This window comes from Staurois parvus, unplaced genomic scaffold (genome assembly GCF_062004578.1).
Source record: "Staurois parvus isolate SC_StPar_1 unplaced genomic scaffold, SC_StPar_1.0 ptg000475l, whole genome shotgun sequence".
In the NCBI taxonomy this organism is placed as follows: domain Eukaryota; kingdom Metazoa; phylum Chordata; class Amphibia; order Anura; family Ranidae; genus Staurois; species Staurois parvus.
This window is the reverse complement of record NW_028318271.1, coordinates 1,034,046-1,047,663: the sequence shown is the minus strand read 5'-3', so window position 1 is coordinate 1,047,663 and position 13,618 is coordinate 1,034,046. Positions and strand designations below refer to the sequence as shown.

General features: G+C 42.7%; 1 long non-coding RNA gene across 2 annotated transcripts in view; it reads right to left on the bottom strand.

Moving 5' to 3' along the window:
• LOC149452378 (uncharacterized) overlaps positions 1–13,618 on the bottom strand; it is a 106,113-nt gene that overhangs the window by 77,776 nt on the left and 14,719 nt on the right. Inside the window, exon 2 of one of the 2 annotated variants that reach the window (XR_016314875.1) lies at positions 3,203–3,414. The exons of the other annotated variant lie outside the window; for it this stretch is intronic. This is a non-coding gene — a long non-coding RNA (uncharacterized LOC149452378). Of the gene's footprint in view, positions 1–3,202; positions 3,415–13,618 lie in introns of those variants that run through there. 2 annotated transcript variants of the gene reach the window in all.

Here is a 13,618-nt window from a genome sequence, read left to right as displayed (position 1 = left end):
TAACAATGTGCCGCAGTCTATTAGTCAGTACTACTCATGATGCTCTGGTATTGTCTGAGTTTTCCTTGAGCTCCTTATGCCTTCTGGAAGCCACTAGAGCCTTCCAAGACGTAGGTGGAACTAGGAAACAGCATGAATATGGATACAGCTCTCGCCAATTACAGGGGAGGATTCCCCCATTGCATGCTGGGAGATGGTATTTATATTCTATGAGCACAAGGGCTCAGTGAGTTGATTGCAAAACGCCAGGGTCAAGGCAGCCTTGCCATCCCTGGTTTTTGCTGCCATGCGGACTCAGGTGGGTGCGATTTGAGGGCCTGAAGTCAGATAGAGTGACCCTGGTTCTACAAAGAGCTGATGGGGCTGCTGTCTATTGAAGATCTGATCTGGTATCACTGGTATAGTGGCGCTTAGAAGTTGGAAGGAGGCAAACAGCTGTCCCTGGACATTTTGTGAGTACGGAAGACCTAAAGGTTGTTTTTGTGCTTTAACTCCATCATGGTGCTATAGAGTCAGCCAAGGGTTCAGACAAGGGAACACTGGCTAGTGTTCTGAAGAGCTCTGTCCATTTACCTTTTGCTGCAAGAGACTCTACTCTAACCTGATGTTACTGGTACTGCTACTTCAAAAAGAGTTGTCCTTTACCTGCTTCAGAGAGGACTTCACCCAAAGCTTGTAGTGTAATGTAAGAAAAGTTGAAATTGAAGTGCCACACCACTGCTAAGAGGTCCAGATACAAGTTTATTCCATTAAAGTTCATGGGTTTAATTCAAGAAGTAGCCCTAAAGCTTGACGGAGAATAGGTAGTATCCTCAGTTGTAATTAGTTCTATTTTTGGAGTATCCTACTAAATTCTCCATCCCAATCCCAGTTTTTCAATAAAACTACAAAAACAAACATCCACTAGACTGATCATTGGAGTAACGAGCAAAGGTTGTGTGCACCTGGCTATAGGAAATACTGTGTGCTTGTCTGCGGGTGAAGATTTGGAGAAAGGCCAGGGTAAAACTACAGCGATTCCTAGAGGGGTAGTGCTACAGTATATTATGAGAACATGTATTGAGGCTGTGGCACCCATTCCCATAGATGGGTCTATCAAGTTGGCACCTCTTTTCACTCACTGGGCTGGTGACAATTTGCTTGTAGTTGGAATTTCACCATGAGAGTTGCACTGTACACAAGCCACCTGTATGTTCTCACGGGTATTTGAGTTGATATTTCCATCCTACATTCTTGTTTTTCCTACATAAAACAACTTTGAAAGCCTGATGCAAGAGTCTCAATTCCTCTGGTGAAGAATTTTAATAATGGGCTAGCTGGGGTAAAGGTAATGGAACAGGAAGCTTAAGGTAAAGCTTCCTCATAAATATTTATAGAATATCGAAGGGAAGAACCAGCCATGCATAACATAAAGGCAATGAAGATTGCTGTGACAAGATTGGCATATGTCTCAGTGCAACATGCTAAGGAAATCTGTCAAATGATAAACATCCAAACAGGTAAAAATGCAGCTGGAACATGTATATAGCCAGAGGAAATGTCATGCAGATACTGCAGATAGTGATCCACAATGTGCTATACTGTACAGTACTGTATTGTAAAGAGCAGAGCCCATATCACTTCTGGGTTTACATGGAGACTTCCAACTGGCTGTCAAAGGTGTCTATGAGAGGAGTCCACAAGGGCCCTCCCAGGGTCCCTCATGCCTAACTACTTGCAGACCCCATGTGGATATAATGTGCTGGGGTGGCCACTCTGTGCCGGATCACGTAGATCTGTGCTGTGATTTGGTACAGCACAAATCAATCAGCAGGCCCCGATTAATGATTTAAGGCCAGGAGCTGCTGATCGGCTTAGTGAATCACAATACACAGGGTTCTGTACAGCAGAGCAGGGAGATAAAACAGCCATATCTCTTAGTAAAAGCAGCACACATAACACTTGTCAGACTCACAGTTAACCTTTTGATTTTCCCTAGATGTTTACTCCTTCCCAGCCAGTGTCATTAGTACAGAAACAGTGTATAGTATTATCACTGATCACTATATTTGTGTTACTGGAGATGTCAGTGTCAGTTAGTCAGTTCCCAACCAGTGTCAATTAGTGTCAGATTGTTCTCCACACTATCACATTCCCACTTTTTGTCTCTGATCACTGCCATTACTAGTATAAAAAATATATATAAATACTGTATATACCATTGTTTGTAGACACTATAACCTTCACTCAAACAAAACAATTTACACTTATTTGAATTTTTTATTTGAATTTTTTATTTGAATTTTTTTTAACAATGACAGAATACAATTTGGCCTAAATTTATGAAGAAATTAGATTTTTCAGCATTTTTTATTGGATATGTTTTATAGCAGAAAGTGAAAAACATTGTTTTTTTATTCAAAAAGTCTTTTTTCATTTATATAATAAAAAACCCAGTGGTTATCAAATACCATCAAACAAAAGCTCTATTTGTGTGAAAATAAACATCCCATTTGGGTACAGTGTTGCATGATTGTGCAATTGCAAGTTAGAGCAGTGTGAAATAGCAAAAAATGGCTTGGTCATGAAAGGGGTAAAATCTTCTGGAGCTTAAATGGTTAAATAGTATCATGACATCATAAAGTGTGGGGTAGCAACAAGACTGGCTGGTGGCCTAGACTGCCATGGTCAAAACACAGCCTCCACTACTGAAAGGATCCTTGGAGGGTCAGGTGACTAAGGACTCAGGTAAGTAAGCAAGGAACTTTGGAGGGGTCTTTTTACCTTTGAGAATGGGGATAAGTGGGTGGGAGAGATTGCTAGGTTTCTTTCTTTTTTTCCTGAACATGGGCTTTAGTTCAGCATTTGTCAAAAATGGAAATACCAGTTTGGTTGGAATGATCCTTACAGTAGTAAAAATCAAATATGTGTTATAGGCTGTCCAAATCCAACCAAAACATCTTTTTGCATTTTAGTTTAAAATAGAATGAAGAGGTGTTCAAATTTCTGTTATTGTTTTAGTATGAACTTTGACTCCATTGGAGAGCTTTATGCTCCCTTTTTATTTTCTGTGACACCAGACAAGAAAATGGAAATGTTTCCTACAACTTCCTGTGCCTCTGGCCCCCATGTCACTGAGACAGAAAGTGCAAGAAAATGTACCCAGTGGGGATACAGACAGCAATAAAAACCTGGATGTGCAAGGAGAAAAGCAGCAAAAGCAGAAGGTTTAAAATCAAGATTTCATTTTATTGTGGCTCTTGTATCATATAAATACAACACATTTCAGTTTAAAGGGTCCCCCTTCATCAGGTTTGTTACTGTTGAACAAAGCATGTATTCCCCACTCTCAGCCCGTTCAAATACAGACGACATCGAATATAAATTCATATTGGTGTCAATGAAAATGGATTGTATACACTCGAACATGAAGATCTGCAATGATAGTAAAGCTTATTTGAGATTTTAGTGATTGGGTTTACATCTACTAAAATGATTGTTTGCAAAAGTAAAGAAACCCCATGCCACAGTCTCTATATAAGCTGCCAACCCATTGTGAGAAATGTGAGTCACTATCTGCGTGTAAACCTCAATAGGGGGCGCTGTTACAAAATGCGAGATCACAGTATATATATATATATATAAATAAAAATAAATATACACAACACACTGAATTCCAATAAGTTGTGTGCATCTATTTTTATTTATATATACTGTGATCTAGCACTTTGTAACAGCGCCCCCTATTAAAGTGATTTTCTAATTAGATTTTTCTGGTGCTCTGTGGATGGGGCACATGCATAATATAACATAAAGTCTCCAGAAAATCCTGGAAGTGGCATGAATAAAATATGGTAAGTCGCCTTATCAATGTGTCTGCGCTGGCAGGAATTGTGCACATTGAAAATCCAGGTTGAAAGAAAAGACACCTTCACGCCTTATGGCATCAACCCATAACCCCACAACAAGCATCAATTATTTGTTAAAGAATCAGTACCATGAAAAAAAATTAATAAATGTAATAATATAATTCTATAAAATAGTATTCAGCATGAGAATTATTTCACATGCTTTTATATATTTATTTTCAAATTTACCTGTCAACTAGGTAGTCCAGCAAAAGTGACAGTGGCAGGGGTTGGGTCTTACTGCAACAGTGTCAATGGTAATTCACATTCTTTAAGACAGTTTAGATCATGCAAATAAAATGTGACTGCCATAGCACCCCTTTTTTCCCAGCAGACTATCTGCCTCTCAGGAACCTCTCAATTATCAGTACAGTGCATTCATCATTCAACACTACCTGAAGACGGAGGGGGGTTCTCTGAACCCCCAGAAACAGGATTACAAGGGTCTGAATAAAATAAAATCTGGAATTTATAATTTTTGCTTTTGGTGCTTGTGGTTGTCACACCCCATTCACATTAACGCATAGCGGGAACAATTGTTCCCGCTACACAATTTGACATCACATCACAAGTAATTCTGCCTGTTGCATAGGGCAGCCCATTCACTTAAATGGGTTGCCCTATGTGTGTTTGTAGCCCAGAAAGAAGCTCCTTCTCGTTTTTGCGTGACAAGATTGTAAAGGCATGGAATTGTTATGATTGCTGTGCAAACCTATTGCGCAACAATCATGTCAGAATCGCATCGCATTTGAGGTGCCATTGAAGGATAATGCCACCCAATCTCATGCAGCTCGTGGTGCTGTGATTGCCACATGATTTGGGATCGCAGACAGATTCACGGCAATTCTGCCCACAATCCCAAATTGTAAGAGGTAAATAGGGTCTAAACCTCTGACAGGAAATATGAACAAAGCATATCCCTCTAATGTGTGTACTTGTCTCAATTAAGAGCAGTAAGTGTCATTTCTGTCTGCTGCTGCCTTGTTCCTCTGCTATCAGCATGAATCACTTCTGACAAACTCTCCTGACACCATGAGAAAAATGATAACAGGGGAGAGACCTTCAGCACACAGACTGCGATTGACAGCCTCAGCTCTGTTCCTATGTTCTGTGTGAAAGGGTGTGTGTCAATTTCCTCCAATCAGCTCTCAGAGTTCTCCTCGCTGAGCTCTGCATGTGTAATTTCAGCTCTCCATCCCCTGTTTTCTGAAAGCTACACTACATTGCCAAAAGTTTTGGGACAGCCCTCCAATCATTGGATTCAGGTGTTCCAATCACATCCATGGCTACAGGTGTATAAAATCAAGCACTTAGGCATGCAGACTGCTTCTACAAAAATTTGTGAAAGAATGGGTTGCTCTCAGGAGCTCAGTGAAGTCAAGCGTGGTGCCGTGATAGGTTGCCACCTGTGCAAAAAGTCCATCCATGAAATTTCCTTGCTACTAAATATTTCACAATCAGCTGTTAGTGGTATTATAACAAAGTGGAAGCAACTGGGAACAACAGCAGCTCAGCCACCAAGTGGTAGGCCACGAAAAATAACAGAGCGGGGTCAGTACACGCTGAAGCGCACAGTGCACAGAAGTCGCCAACTGTCTGCAGAGTCAGTAGATAAAGACCTCCAAACTTTGAATGACCTTCAGATTAGCACAGCAACAGTGCATAGAGAGCTTCATGGAATGGGTTTCCATGGCTGATCAGCTGCATCCAAGCCTTACATCATCAAGTTCAATGCAAAGCGTCGGATGCAGTGGTGTAAAGCACGCCATCAGTGGACACTAAAGCAGTGGAGACGTGTTCTCTGGAGTGACCAATCATCTTCTCTGTGTATATATAATAAAGTGCAGCGCTAAATAGTCAATAGTAAATAGTCGGGGCTAAATTTGCCTGTTTTCTGTGCGGTGAACACACATGCAATCCAATTCCAGTGCAGAAAAAAACAAGGTACCTGCAAATTTCGTGCAAGTGCGGTGTGATCTGCGGTATGATTTGAGCCATACAAAATGAATGGCTCAAATCGCACTGCAAAGAATTGCATGTGAAAAGCAATGCGGTGAAATTCCTGTCACATGCTGTTTCCTGCACTGGAATAGTGTGAACCGGGACTAAGAGATCAAGTGCCCCCCCACCTTTCTTTTATTTCCGTCAATAAAAACCTTCAGTATGCAGCTGCCCCCACAGCCCCCCCCCCCCCCGCCCCCAATACTTACCAATCCTGATCCAGTGATGTCCATGAGAATGGCTGCTCTCCCTAGTCCTTGCCTCCTCATTGGCTGAGAGACAGTCGTGGGACCTATTGGCTCCCGTGGCTGTCAATCACAGCCAGTGAGGAGGGAGCAGGGGCAGGGCCAAGCCCAGTTCTGTGTGACACACAGAATGGGGCTTGGGAGCGAGCACGATGAGTGCCCCTATAGCATTCAGTTTGGAGAAGACGAGGAGCCAGGAGCGCCGATGGGGAGCCTGAGAAGAGGTGGGTTGGGGCTGCTTTGTGAAAAACCGTTACACAGAACAGGAAAGTATAACATGTTTGTCACTTTTTGTTTAATTCTACCTTTAACATAACTTTAATAGAGTTTCTAACTCTTCCCCATTCCATCCAAATAAGAAAAAGAAAAAGTTTTGCCTGGAGTTTGTCTTAAATGTTCTTATATAAATTACATCTTACAGCCAAAGAAAAACATCAACCTCAGGGGGATTTTTATTACGGTCATGCAGAGTGCTGCATTATACAGAAATTTCATAGCTCCCAATTCTCTTTTGTAATTTTGATTTCTATTTACCAATAACAACTCCTGATAAAATTATCATTTTAGCGCAGTCTATTCATTAATTTGTGCATGTCGCCCATGTGGGTTTGGTTCAATACCACGTCACATCAGTCGCTCACAATTCCCAGATATAGCTTTTTTTTACATTCCAAATGAAGCAGAGAGGCTATGAATTCCCAGACTCCATGAATTATTCCAAGATGCCAGTTCCAATTCATTCTGGGAGGAAGTACTTACGATGCGCTGGAGACCACAATAACACTGAGGCTCTCTGCTCCAGAGTGCAGCAGTAATGAATGTTGAATATATAAGGATCCACCATAGAATTAAGTCATGCTTGTTATTCTCAGGGGATGTTCACAGCACCACAAAAACATGTAAATAACTACGTGTGCCTGGCCCATCTGTGTGCTATTTCCTAGTCATTAATTTAACATGACTGTACAGATGCCATTTTAGGCTCTGATACAACATGTACTTTAGGTCATTAGTCATGAATTATCAGTACATTTGTACTTTGTTCCAGGTCCGTCATAATGATGAGTAAGAGGGGGTGTACTATATATCCTAGGCCAGGTTATTACAATGGAGGAACCATTAAAACAATGTTCAGATCTCAAAGAGAGCTATCTACATCTATACATTGACATCATTGTTGTGTAGGTAGGTGCCAGGTATATCATTATGCCATTCTGGGACATATACAGATAAGACTATGGTTACTCCTTTTTCCCCATAGTGCCCAGTACTGGGACTGCTACATCAAAACCTGTTAGAAGAGTTGATTCAGTTTTTCTGACAGCAGAGGATCAGGGGCGGACTGACAACTCATGGGGCCCACGGGCAATAGGAGATCATGGGGCCCAAACTCAAAAAAGCCTATGAAAAAGGTACCAGGGGCATCTCATGGGGCCCCCTACTGACCCCAGGCTCTTGGGCAGTGCCCAAGTTTCCAAATGGTCAGTCCGCCCCTGCAGAGGATATTGGGACCTGTAGTCCTATAGCCAATACATCCTGTGTTCCTGAGTGCTGATTGGACTACAACTATCATAGAGCTGGTGAATGAGAAGGATGCTGAGAAAGCAGATATATTCTACAGCAAGGGAATGGCATGCTCTCTTGGTGTGGGATTCAGAGCTGAAAACAGGGGGACTGCCGTTCTGCTTCAGAGACAGATTGTTGGCCTATTGCTGGGGGAATCTGCACATCAGTTCAGCACAACTGTAATGCTAATTGCCACACCGGGACTGTCACTGTCCGGCCTTCACACAGACATCTCTGCTCCTTGCACTGTGGGATTCACACAGACATCTCTGCTCTCTTGGTGTGGGATTCAGAGCTGAACACATGGGGACTGTTGTTCTCCTCCAGAGACAGATTGTTGGCGTATTACTGGGAGACTGTCACTGTCTGGCCTTCACACAGACATCTCTGCTCGTTGTGCTGACAGGCTGTCAGGTGGTAACTCTGCATATCCCTGCAAACAGCCAAGAGCCTGGGCAAGAACTCTTGTTCCTAGCAGATTGTGCTATTCATGGGATTGGTGAGCATGAGGATTCCCAACCTCTTTTTGTCATCACTCTAGAGACACTGCATGCAGACACCTTTACACATCAGTTACTAAGAGACCTTTGCTTTGAACAGTACCACTGCCTATCTGTTTACCTTCATTAACTTACCAGTATTCACTAATGTTTATGGGCCCCACCATTGCTAGCAGAAGACAGCGGATACCACCATATCAGGAATTTTAAACATCACAGGACTCAAGTTGCAAACTCTAGTTAAAGGGACCTTTCCTCTTCTAAGGCCATTGTTATTTAACTAAGGGTACTTATATCTAGTTATGCCAGAGTATACATTTACATAGTTCTCTGAATGCCCTGACATGCCGTTGGTGGCACAGAGGGAGCTAATAAGTCAATAAGCCTTTTCCCCCTTACTGCTCATGACTGTATAACCTCTTAAACATTACTATATGATTATTCCTATTTTACCAGTATTCTGCTTTTATGCGTTAACAGAAGTTGTACACTATATTGCCAAAAGTATTGGGACATCTGTCTTTACACGAACATGAACTTTAAGGGCATCCCAGTCTTAGTCCGCAGGGTTCAATATTGAGTTGGCCCACCCCTGGCAGCTATATCAGCTTCAACTCTTCTGAGAAGGCCGTCCACAAGGTTTAGGAGGGTGCCTATGGGAATGTTTGACCATTCTTCCAGAAGCGCATTTGTGAGGTCAGGCACTGATGTCAGACGAGAAGGCCTGGCTCGCAGTCTCCGCTCTAATTCATCCCAAAGGTTCTGTCGAGTTGAGGTCAGGACTCTGCATGCCGGTCAAGTTTCTCCACTCCAAACTCACTCATTCATGTCTTTATGGACCTTGCTTTGTGCACTGTTGTACTGTCATGTTGGAACAGGAAGTGGGCATCCCCAAACTGTGGCCACAAAGTTGGGAGCATGAAATTGTCCAAAATGTCTTGGTATGCTGATAGCTTAAGAGTTCCCTTCACTGCAACTAAGGGGCCAAGTCCAACCCCTGAAAAACAACCCCACACCATAATCCCCGTCCACCAAAGTTTACACTTGGCACAGTGCAGTCAGGCAAGCACCATTCTCCCGGCAACCGCCAAACCCAGACATGTCAATCGGATTGCCAGACAAAGAAGCGTGATTCGTCACTCCAAAGAACACATCTCCACTGCTCTTGAGTCCAGCGGCGGCGTGCTTTACACCACTTCATCCGATGCTTTGCATTGCACTTGGTGATGTAAGGCTTGGATGCAGCTGCCCGGCCATGGAAACCCATTCCATGAAGCTCTCTATGCACTGTTGTTGTGCTAATCTGAAGGCGACATGACGTTTGGAGATCTTTAGCTTTGGACTCTGCAGACAGTTGGTGACTTCTGCACACTATGAGTTTCAACGTGTGCTGACCCCGCTCTGTCATTTTATGTGGCCTACCACTTCATCGCTGAGTTGCTGTTGTTCCCAGTTGCTTCCACTTTGTTATAATACCACTAACAGTTGACCGTGGAATATTTAGTAGCCAGCAAATTTCACGGATGGACTTAATGCACAGGTAGCAACCTATCATGGTACCACGCTGGAATTCACTGAGCTCCTGAGAGCAACCCATTCTTTCACAAATGTCTGTAGAAGCAGTCTGCATGCCTTGGTGCTTGATTTTATACACCTGTGGCCATGGAGGTAATTGGAACAACTAAATCCAATGGTTTGGAGGGGTGTCCCAATACTCTTGGCAATATATTGTAAATCCTAAACCCATTATTCCTGTAGCCTACACTTTTGAACAAGACTACTATAGAGGTTATTAAAGAATTGTGTCTTTTGTACTATTAGTAATGAAATATGTCTGAACCCAGAGTGTCAGAGGTGTCAGGAGGCTTGCACGGTCAGGGCAATTACAGGGGACAAGCATTATTAAGTGATCCCGGCAAGGATAGCACTATTGTTGTAATCAGTATGTTGTATTTATAGGAAAAAATAAAGAATTAAGAATGTAGAGTTTATTTAGAATATGTGACACCCCACATACTACTAAATTAAATCATAACATTAATGATGAACAATGGCCCTTACATTGGAAGTGGAAACGCCCCCCCTCCTACATTGGTGGTCAGTGGCAATTGTCACCCCTACATTGAGGTTAATTTTAAAAGTGCCCAGTTACATTGGGGGTTAGTGGAAACAAGCACCCTTATATTGGGGGCCAGTGGAAACAAGCACCCTTACATTGGGGGCCAGTGGAAACAAGCACCCTTACATTGGGGGTCAGTGAAAATCAGCACCCTTACATTAGGGGTAAATAAGAATCAGACCTGTTACATTGAGGGACAGTGGAAATCACCCCCCTTGCAATAGGAGTCAATGGATCATGTGGAATGAGGGAATTAATCACATGCTCAAACATATATGGGTGTTTTACTTTCCTCCTATCAGCTAAACAAAAGGCAATGTAAGAGTTTCTTGTGCTGCAGAATTTTTTATTATTATTATTAGTAGTGGTAGTAGTAGTAGTAGTAGTAGTAGTAATAATAGTAGTACTTACTGTATATAGCACCATCAATTTTACAGAGCACTTTACACATATATTGTATATTGCATCGGTCCCTGTCCTCAAGGAGCTTAGTTGATGTACCCATTCTTACCTCTTTTACCTGTAGCACTACCCCCCTTAGGAGTCACTAGAGATTTGGGTCCCCCTATAGTTGTACACAGCCAGGCAACACACATTTCCTTCCAGACTTGCACTCCAGAGACAGTAAACAGTCCTTGAACTTGGTCTTTTGGATTTTAATAGGGGATTGAAACTTGGATGGAGATGAGGGATACATGGGATGCCCAAGGAACTGTAATACTGGGGACAACACTCTGGGACTACATACAAGTAGTCAGAAAGGGTTTTCTCTTCTCTTCTTGGAGATCTAGCCACCTCCTGCTTGTGTACCTCCTCAGACTCCAGATGAAATCTCCCCTTCACCAAGCTGCCCAAATCCCTGGCCAAGAGGTATTCAGGGTGAACAACTCTACACCGAGTTCACTATATGAACCACTGATGTATTTATACATATTGATCATATCCCCCTCAATCTCCTCTTCTCAAGAGAGAAGAAATTCAGTTCCTCTATTCTTTCCTCGTAGCTGAGCTCCTCCATGCCTCTTATCAGTTTGGTTGCCCTTGGCTTCATACCTTTTTATCACTGCCAAATGAACCATTGCTCAGGCCTGGAAGACTCTGTTGCTTTCCAGGGGGAGAAAACCAGGATGACAGCTCTGATGGTTAGTGAGCAGATGTCCAGTATTTTGAAGGAATCATATGCAACATTTTCAAAAGTCTCCCTCCCGTTCTTGGTCCAACTAGCTATGGTTGACTATAAACCTCATTTCCTTTGGTCAGGTCTCATGTCCATGGTACTCACCCTCTCATAGGGCCTATCTCTCCCTCTTTATTCTTTCTTTCCCTTTTAATTGCTTTCTTTCCTTCCTCTCCTCTTTATTCCTAAAAAGAAGGATATTATTGAAGACTGATGTTCTCTAGGAGACAGTGCAGTGTTGTCTGGAATATTTACCTAATCTTTAAAATGGTTCTAAAGGCTCAAGGTTTTTTTACCTTCATGCATTCTATGCATGAAAGTAAAAAACTTTCTGTGTGCAGCATCCCCCCCCTCAGCCCCTCCTAATACTCACCTAAGCCCCCTCTTGATCCAGCGATGTGCAATGGAGTCTCAGCTATTGTGGGACTCCCTCTTCTTATTGGCTGAGACAGAAGCGGTAGCCATTGGATCCCACTGCTGTCAATCACAGCCAGTGAGCCAATGAGAAGAGAGAGGGGTTGTGGCCAAGCTGTGGCTTCGTGTGTGAATGGATATATGGAGCAGCGGGTGCCCCCATTGCTTGCTCTGGGGGCACCCGACAGGAGGGAGGAGCCAAGAGAGCCTGCGGGAGACCCGAGAAGAGGAGGATCCAGGCTGCTCAGTGCAAAACCACTGCACACAGCAGGTAAGTATAGACATGTTTGTTTTTTTCTTGAAAATAAATACGCCTTTAGAATCACTTTAACCTGGTCCTATCTTGTCCAGGTAACAGTTTATTGTTATGTTGCTTATTATGCATACTCACGCTGTTTCTTTACATGCCAGTTTGATGTCGCTCCTGTGTGGGCAAATCATAGCTTGTCATAACTTTCTCAAATTTCAATGAAGATATTGAAACAGAAATGTAACACATTTGTAACAAGAAATTCTGGCACTACAGACACACCACTATAACATCCCTCTGACAGTGTCCTTGGTTTTATGTGCAGCTTCCCCTCCTAATATAAATTGTTGTCATATATCAAAGCCAGATAACAGTACTGCTCATAAAATCTCTCCAATGATCTATTGGAATCCAGAAGGCTAAAAATGGAGCACATAGCCCCAGCCCAGGTGTACAGAATTGGTCCCATCAGTCAGCTGTGGGCAGTAACTGTTCCCATGTATTGAACAATGTGTCTACTATTTAGTTTGTAGTAGAGCTGACATTGAATTGAATCATGACTCAGCTGGTCAGAGGCATCAAAATGAAATCTATTTGTTCCATCTGATACTTAAATGGGTCATGGCAATCCTGATAGCATTCCCTGCAATGGTACGCAGTGGATTTCAAATACTACAATAAATCACTTTTGCATAAAACCCAGCATGGTCCACAATGAAGGAAAGTTTGTCTTCTTTGATTCAACTCACAAAGCTTGCTCTAAAGTCTTAAGCTGTTTTACATTCTATCCATTAAGGTAAAAAACCTTCTGTTGCAAAGGATCCCCCCTCACCCACCTTATATTTACCTGAGCCTGATCTTGATCCAGTGATGTGCATGAGAGCAGCAGCTTTCCTGGCTCTCTCACTCCTCACTGGACAGACTAATAGCAGCGAGAGCCATTGGCTTCAGCTCCTGTCAATCAAATCCTATGACATGGGAGTGGCGGGTGGGGCTTGGAAGCAAGCCTGCATGTGTGCCTCCATAAGAAGCAGCTTCCTATGGTACTGAAAAACAGAAAGAAAGGGAGAAAGGGGTGCAAAAAGCCTCAAGGTGTAGTAACAACTTTATTGACAAGAAAAATAAAATATAGTGATGCACTCACATTCTAACTGAGAAAGAAGTTTCCATTCACGAAATGCGTAGCCTAGAAGTCTTTACACCTTCACTGTAGGAGTAGACCAGAGCGAAGATCTTAGCAGCTGCCGACTGTGAGCGACATTCCATTCCACTGATGCTTGCCCATCCCAGATGGGGTTGTTCAGATCTTCTACTGAATGTGTCTACAAGACTCGCTGCAGTTTGTCCCTTTTGTGAGTACATCACTATATTTTGTTTTAATTATCAATAAAAGTTGATACTACACCATGAGGCTTTTTTGCGCCCCCTTTCTCCCTTCTTTTCTGTTTTTCAGTACTCA